The sequence below is a fragment of the Moschus berezovskii genome, chromosome 8 (genome assembly GCF_049115385.1).
Source record: "Moschus berezovskii isolate FMDL1 chromosome 8, NW_MosBer_1.0, whole genome shotgun sequence".
NCBI classification, from domain to species: Eukaryota; Metazoa; Chordata; class Mammalia; order Artiodactyla; family Moschidae; genus Moschus; species Moschus berezovskii.
In genome coordinates, this window is record NC_142467.1 from 25,211,189 (window position 1) to 25,227,938 (window position 16,750).

Here is a 16,750-nt window from a genome sequence, read left to right on the forward strand (position 1 = left end):
GCACTTCCAGATCTCACTTACCATTATCTGCTCAAGTCTATTGTTTCAGCAATTGCTCTTAGGCTGACTAACATTATCAGTTCTTTTCTTTCTCAGCTGATTAATTCTCATTAGCATACAAAGATAGTCCAATAACTCCCATTCCAAAGAAATAAAGCCATCTCTCAACTGTTCATTCTTCTCTAGACAAATCTTAAGGAATTTTGTCCTTTTACACTAAATTCCCTACACACTCTTTCATCAGTCCCTGTCCATTCATTTTGTCTTGAACCTATTTCAGTTAGTAACTTTATTATTCTATCAAAACAGCCCTTGGGTAGGTCTAACAATGACCTCTATTTTGATAAATACTCTGGTTGATTCTTGGTCAAATCAGCTACTCTGGTTGCTGGTGTTGGTGGTTTAGTCACTAAGTCGTGTCCAACTCTTGCGACCCCATGGATTGTAGCCTGACAGACTCCTCTGTCCATGGAATTCTCCAGGCAAGAACACTGGAGTGGATTACCATTTCTTTCTGCAGGGAATCTTCCCAACCCAGGGACTAAACCTTGGTCTCCTGCATTGCAAGCAGATTATTAACCAACTAAGCTGCAAGGGAAGTCAAATCAGCATTTGTCTCACATTTGAAACTTTTCTTTTTTTCTTGCTTTTTCCTTCTCTTGTGCTCTTTTTATAATATTAATTTTTTGATGGCTGTATTCAACTCTCAAACTTAAATTTAAAAAAATTATATAATTTTAAATGTTACTTTCCATTTTCTGTTATAACAAAACATTGACTATATTCTTCATTTTGTACAGTATATCCTTGAGTCTCTTTTACTCAACAATGAAAGCTTTAAATATTAAGGTGGTCATATTCAATTAGAATTTATTGTTCACTTTATTTGTAGCCCCAGAGTTCAGTTCAGTTCAGTTCAGTTCAGTCGCTCAGTCTTTGGCCACCTCATGCGACGAGTTGACTCACTGGAACAAAGCCCCAGAGTAACATAAGCTAATTAAAGGTAGAAATCATAATTTTTCACCTTTTAACCCTGGGCCCTTGCACTGTGGTATTGGTGAACAATCCTTCATAAGGCTTCTCAGATGAATGTAAATAATGTAGACTTCAGCAAGATATGATTTCTTCTTCTGTTTTATTCCTACTTTATCATCCCAAACAAATGATCTGGTATCAGTATAAGTGACATTTTCTGATTCTCTTTATGAGAGAAATAATTTTAATGTGATTGATTACAATGACATAATAAGACCAATTATTTTAGGATTCATTTTTTAGGTATACAATGTTTTAGAATGTGAGTGAATTTTAACGAAACATTTAGAATGTGGTTCATCTATTCATTTATCTTTTGCCTAAAATATCACCATTTTGAGAACCTTATCTTTGCACAGAGGACAAAAATATTCCACCACCCATAAAATATATAATCACTGGAAGTTAATCAGGCTTGTATATTGGTAATATAATGTTCGCACTTTGTTAAATGTAATCCACTAAATAATAGATAGTATGTTCATCTTGTTCTCAGGCATTCTCCACACTCCATAAAATAAGATTATTTTATGAATCTAGTATTCACTATACAGAAGTATCATAAATATTTTAATATTATTTGACCTTCAACTGTCAAAATCAAGTTACAATGTTCCAATTATCTTGCAATATAGGCAACTCCTATGTAGTATATGGGGGAAATAAGATCATTTGGGTACAAGATATTTTTGGTCTGAGCAGTAGGGAGAATGGAGACTTACCAGACTATGGGTTTAGCTGATGTGACAGGCTTGATCAGGCGTTTGGTTTGGGGTATGTTAAGGCTCAGATGCCGATAAAACACACAAGAGGAGATCTTGTATTGGTAATTGAATATAAGAGTTGCAGAAGTCAAGATTGAAGACAAAAATTTGTTATTTATTCATCTGCTTAAGATAAACATTACTAATGTTCATCAGTGCTTTCAGTTCTTCTCCTATCCCAATACATGGGATAAAAACACCCATACTGAGTTCAACTTTGGATATGTCCACATGACTTTCATTAGCCAAAAAAAATTGTGAATACAAATTATGTGTGTAACCTTTGGTTAGAAGCATTCAAGGGTCAGGAAATGAGTCTCCAAATCATATTCCTATGTTTAAGCATACTTAGAATTTCATTCTGAAGTGGTGGCTCCTTATGATGGTGAACCTCTGTCTACCTAAATTTTTGAGTATCTACCACAAGCAGAGTTGATTTATAAACCCCCATTGCATGCGTTAGGTAAGAAAGAAAAATAAGAGTTTGTTGTATTGGGCCCTTTGAACTGGGACTTAATACAACTGATTAAATAATACAAATGTATTTAAAGCTGTAGATTTAAATTTAATGTGACCACTAGGGATTAAATGAAAATAAAAATAGATGAGTTTCAAGTAGTGAATTCTGAGACACTCCAATGTTAGGAACACAATAATAAAGATAAATTGAGGTGGTGCCAACTAGCAACTAGTTGAGCAAAATGCACCTACAAATTTAATATACAATGATACAGATGATGGAGCTTATAATTTTCCTTTGCCTATTGTGTCTTCATAAAAGTTAGTGATTCTTTACAAAAATCTTAAAATTTTTATTGAAATCTTATTCTTTCATAACTGTTCCTGACAAAAATATTAAAGAGAAATCACTGAGTTTAACAAAAATCATTACCAAAAATAGACAATCTTTTGTTTGCCATATGTAAATTGTTCATAATATGAATTTTCAACCTCTGACATTATTATTATTCCTAGAAAGTTGATGTTGAAGATGCAATTGACAAAAGATAAGACAGTAAAACAGTATGAAAATAGCATAACTTATAAGTTATGAATACTGGAGCCAACATACTAGGGTTTATATTCTAGTTTTGCCTTTCTCAGCTATGTAAACTGGGCATATCCTTAATCTCTGTGTCTTATTTTCTTTATGTAAAATATAGGTAAACAATAGTATCAATCCTATAGGGTTGCCTGAGGATAAAATAATTTATATAGATAAAGTATTTTGAAAAAATAATTACTCAGGATGTGCAAATTAGTTTTAGCTGTTACTCTTACATCTTGGAGATTTCCCTGGTGGCTCAGATGGTAAAGAATCTGCCTGCCATGCAGGAGACCTGAGTTTCATCCCTGGGCCAGGAAGATCCCCTGGAAAAGAGAATGGCAACCCACTCCACTATACCTGCAGAATTCCATGAGGAGTCTGGTGGGCTACAGTCCATGGTGTCGTAAAGTGTCCAACATGACTGACTGAAAAACACTTTCACTTACGCATTTAGGAATTAACACAAATCCATCTAAAATTCCAATAGCATACATTTTATTTCTACCTTCATGCCTATATCCATATAGATCAATATACAAAATACTTATATACAATATATTATACAGTAAATGCTAATATATGTTCAGAAAGTGTAGTCTAATTTTCCAATTTGTAATATAATTTTAATAAGTTGCATCTTTATTTACAATAAAACACTTGCTTTTGTTAATTTCCCTATATTTTCCTTAATGAAAAGAAGAAATTGTTTTCTAATTATTATGTATGTCTAGACTACTTAAATATGTTTGAAAAAGCAATGAAAGCACATTATTATTTCAATGTTCTTCCAAATACAGCTAACTTCTTAAGGTGGGGTATGTTAAAATAGTCTTTTAATTGTGTCTATTATTGCAAATAATTTGGACATTTGTGAACAGAAGCCATCAATATTAAAAATTTCAGTGTCTTGAGATAATATGCAATTGATATCAAGATTTTTGGCCATGACTAGAGCAAGATATTTTCTAAACTAAATCTTTAGCTAGGCAAAAACTTAATTAAACCACAATTTATTTAAAATTGTATAATGTGATTGCTGTTTAGGGGACTATATAGGCCATGTTGATAGCATAAATAATGCCTATTCTGTACTAACTGATAATCTCCAGAAAAATAAACACAACATACAAATTATTATTTCATAAAGAGTCCATATATTCTCAAATGTGAAGTTATCATGTTCAATGTAATTATGTTAGTCTAATTATTTTTTCAATTTTCCAATTTTTACCATAACTATATTTGAGTGCTATTTGAGAAAGGTATGATTCTATTATACTCCATGTTTAATATACTCTTGAGACTATATTCTTCACAGTTTCTAGATCATATCTGGGGAGGAAAGTAGGGATTAGAATAATAAATTACCACATTTCAATGTAATTTTGTATATAAGAGGTTGTTCTTCTGGCAAGTAAAATGGATTTAGGACTCAATATTCATTCCAGTGCTTCTTAATTTTTTCCATGTATAGCTATTTCTTTTACTATCCAAATAGGATATTATTTACATGGGAATTACTAGAGTTTTGAGTGTTAAAAATTAACTAAGTTCCATATACTAATCCCCCCTAATATATGCAAGGGATAGGCCCAGAGATTTTTAAATGTGAGAAAGAAAAATTCTCCATTGTTACTCACATTTGGTGGGTTAAACACATACAGGAAAACAATCTGATTGTTTTGACAGTGATAAGTTTTCTAAAGGTGACCCAGACTAGTACCATGGGAGAGAGACTTTAATATAAGCAACAATGGCTTTTTAATATACATAAAATCTTACACAGCACAAGGAGTGGCAAGTAATCCACACACTATGTGCAAGACTTTAGAATCATTTCCATTTCCACGTGGCCATAGTGCAAAATGGAGGACAGAGAATAGTCACAAGTGAAACTGGAAGAGACTACCCAGGCACAAGGTAGTAGTTTATGAAGGTCAAAAATAATCTACTGATAATAAAATGCTACCTATTATTTGAAATTAAATTTATTTTATTGTGTTTTTAAAAGCATATATTTAATAAAATAATGTATGGATCATGTATGGTTATGTATGGACGTGAGAGTTGGACTATAAGGAGGGCTGAGCACAGAAGAATTGATGTTTTTGAACTGTGGTGTTGGAGAAGACTCTTGAGAGTCCCTTGCACTACAAGGAGATCCAACCAGTCCATCCTAAGGGAAACCGGTCCTCGGTGTTCATTGGAAGGACTGATGTTAAAGCTGAAACTCTAGTATTTTGGCCACCTGATGCGAACAGCTGACTCATTTGAAAAGACCCTGATGTTGGGAAAGATTGAAGGCAGGAGGAGAAGGGGACAACAGAGGATGAGATGATTAGATGGCATCACCGACTCAATGGACACGAGTTTGGGTAAACTCTGGGAGTTGGTGATGGACAGGGAGGCCTGGCATGCTGCTGTTCATGGGGTCACAGAGTCGGATACAACTGAGTGACTAAATTCAGTTAATGGTTTTCTTGTAAACTAAATAATGGTTTTCTTGTAAAACATAAATAATAAAAAAGATATAGCCCACATATACAATATTAAGTAATTTCTTTCATTTTTCCAATCCACATAAATATAAAAATAATATAGATTATTCTTCTTACCTTTTTTAATATCCATTCAAATATATACACAATGTTTTCCTTAGGTTTAAATAAATAATATTATGCTGTGTTTTTATGTGTGTCCATCTGTCTGTGGGTGTTGCTCTTTAACATGATACTTTGTTAGAAGCTTTAAAAAAGATAGATTATGTAACAGTAATAAGCATTTAGAATATAAGTTTAGTAGTTTGAGGAAGAAAGATTCGGTTTAATAATTCTTGAGGAAGAGAAACTGGTTTGAAAATGCATGTGAGAACTTCTATTTCCCAGTGGCATAGAGCAGCTAAAGCAGTACCATTGCTTAGAGCAAAACAACTACAGCATTGGCATAAAATTTAGGCATTTTGAAGCTGTAGAGTTAGGGAGGTAATGAGAACTTCAAGGATTAAGACACTGAAGAAAGGAAAATATTCAAGAGTTTATCTGATTCAGCTCCTTTTACTTTCTGCAGATATGACAGTTCAAAGTGCTGGAGGAAGGCTAATTCTTTGGGACTATAAAACCCATGAAGAATAGTTGCTAAAAATAAAGAAACCAAAGAGTTTCATATGGATACATGGGGTCCAAGTCTGTGGCCAGGTTTCCCTTCAATAACAATTGCTAGTTTCTTTAGTTGATAAGGCCAGGGAGTAAAAACCTATGCAGTTTCTATCTATGAAAGAGAAATTGTATGAGACTCAGCCTTCCACATTAAATGACTTGAGAACTGGGTAAAATATAAATACAACCATTGCATTTAGGTATTTTACAACATATAGTGCAGGATTGTGATCTCTGAGAAAAGGAAAAATCAATGAGATAAGCCCTACCGTAATTCTGTATTTCTGCTTGTAGATAATTTACTGGCCATAGTAAAGGGAGGATAACCTGAACAGAATCCACTAATTTGGGTAAGGTGAAAAGATGTAAATTTGTTTCAAGGGAGAGTATGGCAGCTATTGGAGAAAGGAATGGCAAACCACTTCAGCATTCTTGTCTTGAGAGCCCCATGAACTGTAAAAAAAGTCAAAAAGACATGATTGAAAGATGAACCCCCCATGTCAGTAGGTGTTCAATATGCTCCTGGATAAGAGCAGAGAAATATATCCAGAAGGAATGAAGAGGCTGAGCCAAAGTTGGAACAACACCCAGTTATGGATGTGTATGGCAGTGAAAGTCAGATGCTGTAAGAACAATATTGCATAGGAACCTGTAGTGTTATGTCTGTGAATAAAGGTAAGTTAAAAGTGGTAAAATAGGAGATGGCAAGAGTGAGCATCAACATTTTAAGAATCAGTGAACTCAAATAGATGGAAATAGGAATATTTAATTCAGATGACCATTATATCTACTACTGTGGACAAGAATCCCTTAGAAGAAATGGAGTACCCCTCAAAGTCAGCAAAAGGGTCCAAAATGCAGTACTTGGTTGCAATCTCAAAAGCAGCAGAATGATCTCAGTTTGTTTCTAAGGCAAACCGTTCAATATCACAGTAATCTAAATCATGGCTCCAACCACTAACGATGAAGAAAATTAAGTTGAAAGGTTTTATGATGACTTACAAGACCTTCTAGAACTAACACCAAATATATATATATATATTCTTTTCATCACAGGCGACTGGAATGCAATGGAGGGAAGTCAAGAGATACCCGGAGTAACAGGCAAGTTTGGCCTGGGAGTACAAAATGAAGCAGGACAAAGGCTAACAGAGTTTTTCAAAACATGCTGGCCATGGCAAACATCTTCTTCCAACAACACTATACACATGGACATCACCATATGGCCAATATCAAATTAGATTGATTATATTCTTTGTAGTGAAAGATGGAGAAGCTCTATACAGTCATCAAAAACAGGACCAGGAGATGACTGTGGCTCAGATCATGAACCCCTTATTGGTGAAATTCAGACCTTAAGTTGAATACAGGTAAAACCAGTAGACCATTCAGGTATGACCTAAATCAAATCCCTTATGATTATATAGTGGAAGTGAGAAATAGATTAAAAGGGACTAGATCTGATAGAGTGCCTGATGAACTGTGATGGAGGTTTATGACATTGTACAGGAGACAGGGAGTAAGACCATCCCCAAGAAAAAGAAATACAAAATTGTTGTCTGAGTAGGCCTTACAAATAGCTGAGAAAAGAAGAGAAGTGAAAGGCAAAGGACAAAAGGAAGGATATACCCAGTTGAATGCAGAGTTCCAGAGAATAGCAGGGAGAGATAAGAAAGCCTTTTTAAGTGAACAATGCAAGGAAATAGAGGAAAACAATGGAATGGGAAAGACTAGAGGTTTCTTCAAGAAAATGAGAGATACCAAGGGGATATTTGATGCAAAAATAGGCACAGTAAAGAATAGAACTTGTATGGACCTAACAGAAGCAGAAGTTATTAAGAAGACATGGGAAGAATACAGAGAAGAACTATGCAAAAAGATCTTAATGACCTGGATAAACATAATGGTGTGATCACTCACCTAGAGCCAGACAACATTCACTGGATTACAGAAAAAGCTAGAGAATTCCATAAAAACATCTACTTCTGTTTCATTGACTATGCTAAAGCCTTTGATTGTGTAGCTCACAACAAACTGTGAAAACTTTTTAAAGAGAAGGGAATACTAGAGCACCATACCTGCATCCTGCGAAAACTGTATGCAGGTAAAGAAGCAATAGTTAGATCTGGACTTGCAACAACAAACAGGTTCAAAATTGGGAAAGGAGACCTTCAAGGCTTTATATTGTCACCCTGCTTATTTAACTAATATGCAGAGTACATCATGGGAAATGCTGGACTGAATAAAACACAAGCTGGAATCAATATGAAAGTGGAGAGTGAAAAAGCTGGCTTAAAACTTAACATTCAAAAAACAAAGACCATGGCATCGGGTCCCATCACATCATGGCAAATAGATGGGGAAACAATGGAAACAATGAGAGACTTTATTTTCTTGGGCTCCAAAATCACTGTGGACAGTGACTACAGCCGTGAAATTAAAGGATTCTTGCTCCTTGGAAGAAAAGCAATGCTAAACCGAGACAGTAGAAACAGGCACATTCTTTTCCAACAAAGGTCCATGTTGTCAAAGTTATGATTTTTTTCCAGTAGTCTTGTATGGATGAGAGAGTTGGAACATAAAGAAGTCTGAGTGCCAAAGAACTGAAGTTTTTGAACTGTGGAGAAGACTTGAGAGTACCTTGGACAGCAAGGAGATAAAACCAGTCAATCCTAAAGGAAATCAACCCTGAATATTCATTGGAAGGACTGATGCTGAAGCTGAAACTCCAATACTTTGGACCCCGGATGGGAAGAGCTGACTCATTAGAAAAGTCCCTGATACTGGTGAAGACTGAAGGCAGGAGAAGGGAATGACAGAGGATGAGATGGTCCGATGCCATCTCCAAATCAATGGACATGAGCTTGAGCAAACTCTGGGAGACGGTGAGGGACAGGGAGGCCTAGCATGCTGCAAACCATGGGGTTGCAAAGAGTTAGACGCAGCTGAGCGACACAACTGAACAACAACACGGGAACTAGAATTTGCTAAGTAGAGTCTGGAGAAGAGGGGTCTCTGCAGGAAAAGAGCTTCATAATTCTACTTAAGAGACACATAATGTTTGGCTGAATATCAAACTCAAAATGCACTAGATTGAACTTCAGGAAGCTAGGAAAAGAAAGACTACCATAGAAAAGATAATTAAAGGGAAATTATAAGCTGAAAAATTCGCTGAACTCCCTCAGATCTGTGAATCATTCAAATTTGCTACTCAGAGTAGAGAAAGATATTTACATATATGGATATCTTATTAGATACTTACGAAGGTTTCCATCATGACAGAGGGGCTACACTATTCCTAAGGTAAGGACCACTCTAAAACTAGTATCTTAGCAAGACGTGAACTGTGAACTTCCAGAAGTTCAAGCTGGTTTTAGAAAAAGGAGAGGAAACAGAGATCAAATTGCCAACATCCCTGGATCATGGAAAAAGCAAGAGGGTTCCAGAAAGACATCTATTTCTGCTTTATTGACTATGCCAAAGCCTTTGACTGTGTGGATCACAATAAACTGTGGAAAATTCTGAAAGAGATGGGAATACCAGATCACCTGACCTGCCTCTTGAGAAACCTGTATGCAGTTCAGGAAGCAACAGTTAGAACTGTACATGGAAAAGCAGACTGGTTCCAAATAGGAAAAGGAGTACATCAAGGTGTATATTGTCACCCTGCTTGTTTAACTTATATGCAGAGTACATCATGAAGAACGCTAAGCTGGAAGAAACACAAGCTAGAATCAAGTTTGCCGGGAGAAATATCAATAACCTCAGATATGCAGATAACACCACTTTTAAGGCAGAAAATGAAGAGGAACTAAAAAGCCTCTTGATGAAAGTGAAAGAGGAGAGTGAAAAGGTTGGCTTGAAGCTCAACATCCAGAAAACTAAGATCATGGCATCTGGTCCCATCACTTCATGGGAAATAGATGGGGAAACAGTGGAAACAGTGTCAGACTTTATTTTTTGGGCTCCAAAATCACTGCAGATGCTGATTGCAGCCATGAAATTTAAAGACGCTTACTCCTTGGAAGGAAAGTTATGACCAACCTAGATAGCATATTAAAAAGCAGAGACATTACTTTGCCAACAAAGGTCCATCTACTCAGGGCTATGGTTTTTTCAGTGGTCATGTATGGATGTGAGAGTTGGACTGTGAAGAAAGCTGATCGCCGGAATTGATGCTTTTGAACTATGGTGCTGGAGAAGACTCTTGCGAGTCCCTTGGACTGCAAGGAAATCCAACCAATCCATTCTAAAGGAGATCAGTCCTGGGTGTTCATTGGAAGGACTGATGCTAAAGCTGAAACTCCAATACTTTGGCCACCTCATGCGACGAGTTGACTCACTGGAAAAGACTCTGATGCTGGGAGGGATTGGGGATGGGAGGGGACGGGGACGACAGAGAATGAGATGGCTGGATGCATCACCGACTCGATGGAGGTGAGTTTGAGTGAACTCCAGGAGTTGGTGATGGACATGGAGGCCTGGAGTGCTATGATTCATGAGGTCACAGTCAGACACGACTGAGTGACTGAACTGAACTGAACTGAAGCATTAAAAAAATCCTACTGATTTAAAATAAGACATCAGTTAATGCATGTTATATTGATAAAATAAAAGCATTTGTTATAATTATTAGAAAATATTAATATTTGTTGATTTATGTCCGTAGGTCTTGGTTCTGGAGTTACAGAAGCAAACACCCTAATGGTGGCTGGTTGTTTAGTCTCTAAGTCGTGTCTGACTCTTGCGACCCCATGGACTGTAGCCAGGCTCCTCTGTCCGTGGGATTCTCCAGGCAAGAATACTGGACTGTGTTGCCATTTCCTTCTCTAGCAGGATTAAACCTGGGTCTCCTGCGTTGCAGACAGATTGTTTTCTGACTGAAATATGAGGGAAGCAACACCCTAATAATTGTCTTTAAATTAAGATGATCCCCTAATAACTTGTTCTTTCTCTTTCTCTGTTTCACCCATGTTTGCCCATTTTCCATTTCTTTTTTTCTCCTTTTAATCTAATATGGATGTGAAAGTTGGACTATAAAGAAACCTGAGTGCCAAAGAATTGATACTTTTGAACTGTGGCATTGGAGAAGACTCTTGGGAGTCCCTTGGACTGCAAGAAGATCCAATCAGTCTATTCTAAAGGAGATCAGTCCTGGGTGTTCATTGGAAGGACTGATGTTGAAGTCGAAACTCCAATACTTTGTCTACCTGATGCAAAGAGCTGACTCATTTGAAAAGATCCTGATGCTGGGAAAGATTGAGGGCAGGAGGAGAAGGGGACAACAGAGGATGAGATGGTTGGATGACATCACTCAATGGACATGAGTTTGGGTAAACTCTGGGAGTTGATGGACAGGGAGGCCTGGCGTGCTGTGGTTCATGGGATCGCAAAGAGTCAGACACGAGTGAGCGACTGAACTGAACTGAATCTAAGTAAACCAACCTTCATTTTATTTATTTATTTTTTTCTGTAGTGTGGCATCTTTTATTTTTATTTTTTATTTTTGTAATTAATTTATTTGTTATTGGAGGCAAATTATTTTACAATATTATATTGGTTGGTTTTGCCATACATTGACATGAATTCGCCCCGGGTTTACATAAGTTCCCCCTCCTGAACCCCCCTCCCACCTCCCTCCTCCCTTTATCCTCCCTCTGGGTCATCCCCGCATGCCAGCCCCGAGCATCCTATAACATGCATTGACCCTGAACTAGTGATTCATTTCACATATGACAACATACGTGTTTCAATGCCATTCTCCCAAATCATCCCACCCTCACCCTCTTCCACAGAGTCCCAAAGACTGATCTATACATCTGTGTCTCTTTTGCTGTCTCGTATACAGGGTTATCATTTGCATCTTTCTAAATTCCATATATATGCATTAGTATGCTGTATTGGTGTTTTTCTTTCTGGCTTACTTCACTCTGTATAATAGGCTCCAGTTTCATCCACCTCATTGGAACTGATTCAAATGTATTCTTTTTAATGGCTGAATAATACTCCATTGTGTATATGTACCAAAGCTTTCTTATCCATTCGTCTGCAGATGGACATCTAGGTTGCTTCCATGTCCTGGCTATTATAAACAGTGCTGCAATGAACATTGGAGTACATGTGTCTCTTTCAATTCTGGTTTCCTCAGTGTGTATGCCCAGGAGTGCGATTGCTGGATCATATGGCAGTTCTATTTCCAGTTTTTTGAGGAATCTCCACACTGTTCTCCATAGTGGCTGTACTAGTCTGCATTCCCACCAACAGTGTAAGAGGGTTCCTTTCTCTCCACACCCTCTCCAGCATTTATTGCTTGTAGACTTTTGGATAGCAGCCATTCTGACAGGTGTGAAATGGTATCTCATTGTGGTTTTGATTTGCATCTCTCTGATTATGAGGGATGTTGAGCATTTTTTCATGTGTTTGTTAGCCATCTGTATGTCTTCTTTGGAGAAATGTCTGTTTAGTTCTTTGGCCCATTTTTATTGGGTCATTTATTTTTCTGGAATTGAGCTGCAGGAGCTGCTTGTATATTTTGGAGATTAATCCTTTATCAGTTGCTTCATTTGCTATTATTTTCTCCCTTTCTGAAGGCTGTCTTTTCACCTTTCTTATAGTTTCCTTTGCTGTGCAGAAGCTTTTGATTTTAATTAGGTCCCATTTGTTTATTTTTGCTTTTATTTCCAATATTCTGGGAGGTGGGTCATGGAGGATCCTGCTGTGATTTATGTCGGAGAGTGTTTTGCCTACGTTCTCCTCTGGGAGTTTTATAGTTTCTGGTCTTACATTTAGCTCTCTAATCCATTTTGAGTTTATTTTTGTTTATGGTGTTAGGAAGTGTTCTAGTTTCATTCTTTTACAAGTGGCTGACCAGTTTTCTCAGCACCACTTGTTAAAGAGACTGTCTTTTCTCCATTTTATATTCTTGCCTCCTTTGTCAAAGATGAGGTGTCCATAGGTGCGTGGATTTATCTCTGGGCTTTCTATTTGGTTCCATTGATCTATATTTCTGTCTTTATGCCAGTACCATACTGTCTTGATGACTGTGGCTTTGTAGTAGAGCCTGAAGTCCGGCAGGTTAATTCCCCCAGTTCCATTTTTCTTCCTCAAGATTGCTTTGGCTATTCGAGGTTTTTTGTATTTGTATACAAACTGTGAGATTATTTGTTCTAGTTCTGTGAAAAAGATCGTTGGTAGCTTGATAGAAATTGCATTGAATGTATGAATTACTTTGGGTAGTATACTCATTTTTACAATGTTTATTCTTCCAATCCATGAGCATGGTATATTTCTCCATCTATTAGTGTCCTCTTTGATTGCTTTCAGTAGTGTTTTATAGTTTTCTATGTACAAGTCTTTTGTTTCCTTAAGTAGATATATTCCTAAGTATTTAATTCTTTTTGTTGCAACAGTGAATGGAATAGTTTCCTTAATTTCTCTATTTTCTCATTATTAGTGTATAGGAATGCAAGGGATTTCTGTGTGTTGATTTTATATCCTGCAACTTTACTGTATTCATTGATTAGCTTTAGTAGTTTTCTGGTAGAGTCTCTAGGGTTTTCTGTGTAGAGGATCATGTCACAGGCCAATATCACTGATGAACATAGATGCAAAAATCCTTAACAAAATTCTAGCAATCAGAATCCAACAACATATTAAGAAGATCATACATCATGACCAAGTGGGCTTTATCCCAGGAATGCAAGGATTCTTCAATATCCGCAAATCAATCAATGTAATACACCACATTAACAAACTGAAAAATAAAAATCATATGATTATCTCAATAGATGCAGAGAAAGCCTTCGACAAAATTCAACATCCATTTATGATAAAAACCCTCCAGAAAGTGGGAATAGAAGGGACATACCTCAACATAATAAAAGCTATATATGACAAACCCACAGCAAACATTATCCTCAATGGTGAAAAACTGAAAGCATTTCCCCTAAAGTCAGGAACAAGACAAGGGTGCCCACTCTCACCACTACTATTCAACATAGTTCTGGAAGTTTTGGCCACAGCAATCAGAGCAGAAAAAGACATAAAAGGAATACAAATTGGAAAAGAAGAAGTAAAATTTTCACTGTTCGCTGATGACATGATCCCCCAACCTTCATTTTAGAGCAAAAATACTTTTCCTTAAAAATTTTCACCATAGTTACATCTTTGTATTGTTTAATAAGCTTCTCTGTTATTTTCATAATCGTAAATATCAAGTATAGCAGGGATAGCAACAGCTGGTGATCTTAACTGTTATTGTCTCTATTTCTACTATCATGAGTCCTCTGACCCTATTTTTCTCATCTCTAATCATGCAGAACTTTTGATGAATAATAATTAACAGACTGATGAATATATGAAAAGAGGTTAAAGTTAGGTTGTTATTAGGGAGTGTTTACTTCCATGTTAGTTAATTTTCTCTTGAAATTCAGAGAGCACAATAAATGCAACTGAAATTATAGCTGTTATCTTTTGAATCTAGTGTGACAAATTTGGTTTTTGAAAGGTTAGAAAAACTGCATTGGTATGATTTGATATTTTAAATGGTCAAAATATTGTCTTTTTAGTCATTTTTCATAGTAGCAAAGAAATGGTGGTTACTTAAAATTTGAAAATCATAGATTTTTTAGAAAATATGAAGTATTGAGGATTCATTTTAAAAATATAAATAAAATATATTAAAATTTTCTCATCTATCTCTTTATAAATAAAATTTCAAGTTGTGCCAGTTATGAATCAAGAAGCTCTTAATGCTCTTGAAAATAACACAATATTTTAAATCAACTCTGCTTCAATAAAAATAAAAGAATCAATGAGTAATAAAGTAACATAACCACACAGTATTTTTTTTTTGGGGGGGCGGTTAGGAATTCCTACAGTGACCTAATCAATTACTCATCCTATTTTTGTCTGCTTAGATGTTACCTATAGTGAAACTCCACTCAGTTTATGATCTTCTTTCAAGGAAATCATATTTTCTTTGGGCTGTTAGGTATATTTATACAATATACTTAATTGCATATTTAAGAAAATATATAATCATTGAAGAAAAGAACACTGTCTTTAGTGATATTCTGTTTTATTCAAGGAAGTCAAATATTGCATAAATAAACACCAAACAGAAAATATATTACCTCAAATCCTCATTCAACAAAGTATTTGTTGTCTTACAATGAGCAAGTTAAATGGGTGTAAAATTCTTATTTATCATTATAAAAATTAAAAGTAATCTAAGTGTGTGTATTGGTTGCTTAGTAGTGTCCAACTCTCTGCTGCCCCATAGACTGTAGCCCACGAGGCCCCTCTGTCCACGGGATTCTCCAGGCAAGAATACTGGAGTGAGTTGCCATTTCCTTCTCCAATCTAAGTAAAGGACCTAATTTATTGTGGACACTTTAGAAGTGTGAATTACATTTTTAATTGTCATTAACTGGAAATAATTCTTTTATAGTTATAATTCAATAAAATATGATGTCTATAAACACTGCTTTCAAAAATATATAAATATAAATATTTTTGAGCATGTGAATGTGTAGAAATATAAAAATGAACATTGACATAGCAAGAAACGTAAATGCAGAAATATATTTCCTATTGTAAAAAGAAGCCACATGCTTTGGTCTTCTGTGAAACAGTGCTTTTTTAAAAATAAATTGCATATATCTTCAAAAGTCAATTTAGCAAAAAAAAAAAAGAAGAAGAAGAAGAAAATGAGTACTTTGTTCAGGTGATTAGAAAGTAATACCAAGGGAACATTTCAGGCAAAGATGGGCTCAATAAAAGACAGAAATGGTATGGACCTAACAGAAGCAGAAGATATTTAGAAGAGGTGGCAAGCATACGCAGGAGAATTGTACAAAAGAGAACTTCATGAATAAGCACGATGGTGGGATCACTCACCTAAAGCCAGACATCCTGGAATGTGAAGTCAAGTGGGCCTTAGAAAGCATCACTATGAAGAAAGCTAGTGGAGGTGATGGAATTCCAGTCGAGCTATTTCAAATCCTGAAAGACGATGCTGTGAAAGTGCTGCACTCAACATGTCAGCAAATTTGGAAAACTCAACAGTGGCCACAGGACTGGAAAAGGTCAGTTGCCAATGCCAAAGAATGCTCAAGTTCAGTTCAGTTCAGTTCAGTCGCTCAGTCGTGTCCGACTCTTTGCGACCCCATGAGGGGAGCATGCCAGGCCTCCCTGTACATCACCAACTCCCAGAGTTCACTCAAACTCATGTCCATCAAGTCGGTGATGCCATCCGGCCATCTCATTCTCTATCGTCCCCTTCTCCTCTCACCCCCAATAACTCCCAGCATCAGAGTCTTTTCCAGTGAGTCAACTCCGTCGCATGAGGTGGCCACAGTATTGGAGTTTCAGCTTTAGCATCAGTCTTTCCAATGAACACCCAGGACGGATCTCCTTTAGAATGGACTGGTTGGATCTCCTTGCAGTCCAAGGGTCTCTCAAGAGTCTTCTCCAGCACCACAGTTCATAAGCATCAATTCTTTGGTGATCAGCTTGCTTCACAGTCCAACTGTCACATCCATACATGACCACTGGAAAAACCATAGCCTTGGCTAGACGGACCTTGTTTGGCAAAGTAATGTCTCTGCTTTTTAATATGCTATCTAGGTTGGTCATAACTTTCCTTCCAAAGAGTAAGCGTCTTTAAATTTCATGGCTGCAATCAGCATCTGCAGTGATTTTGGAGCTCCAAAAAATAAAGTCTGACACTGTTTCCACTGTTTCCC

At 36.4% G+C, this 16,750-nt stretch overlaps 1 pseudogene; it reads right to left on the reverse strand.

Moving 5' to 3' along the window:
- Positions 1 to 8,086, reverse strand: part of LOC129558969 (tubulin beta chain-like) — a 186,650-nt pseudogene extending 178,564 nt beyond the window's left edge.
- Between the last annotated feature and the right edge of the window lie 8,664 nt (positions 8,087 to 16,750).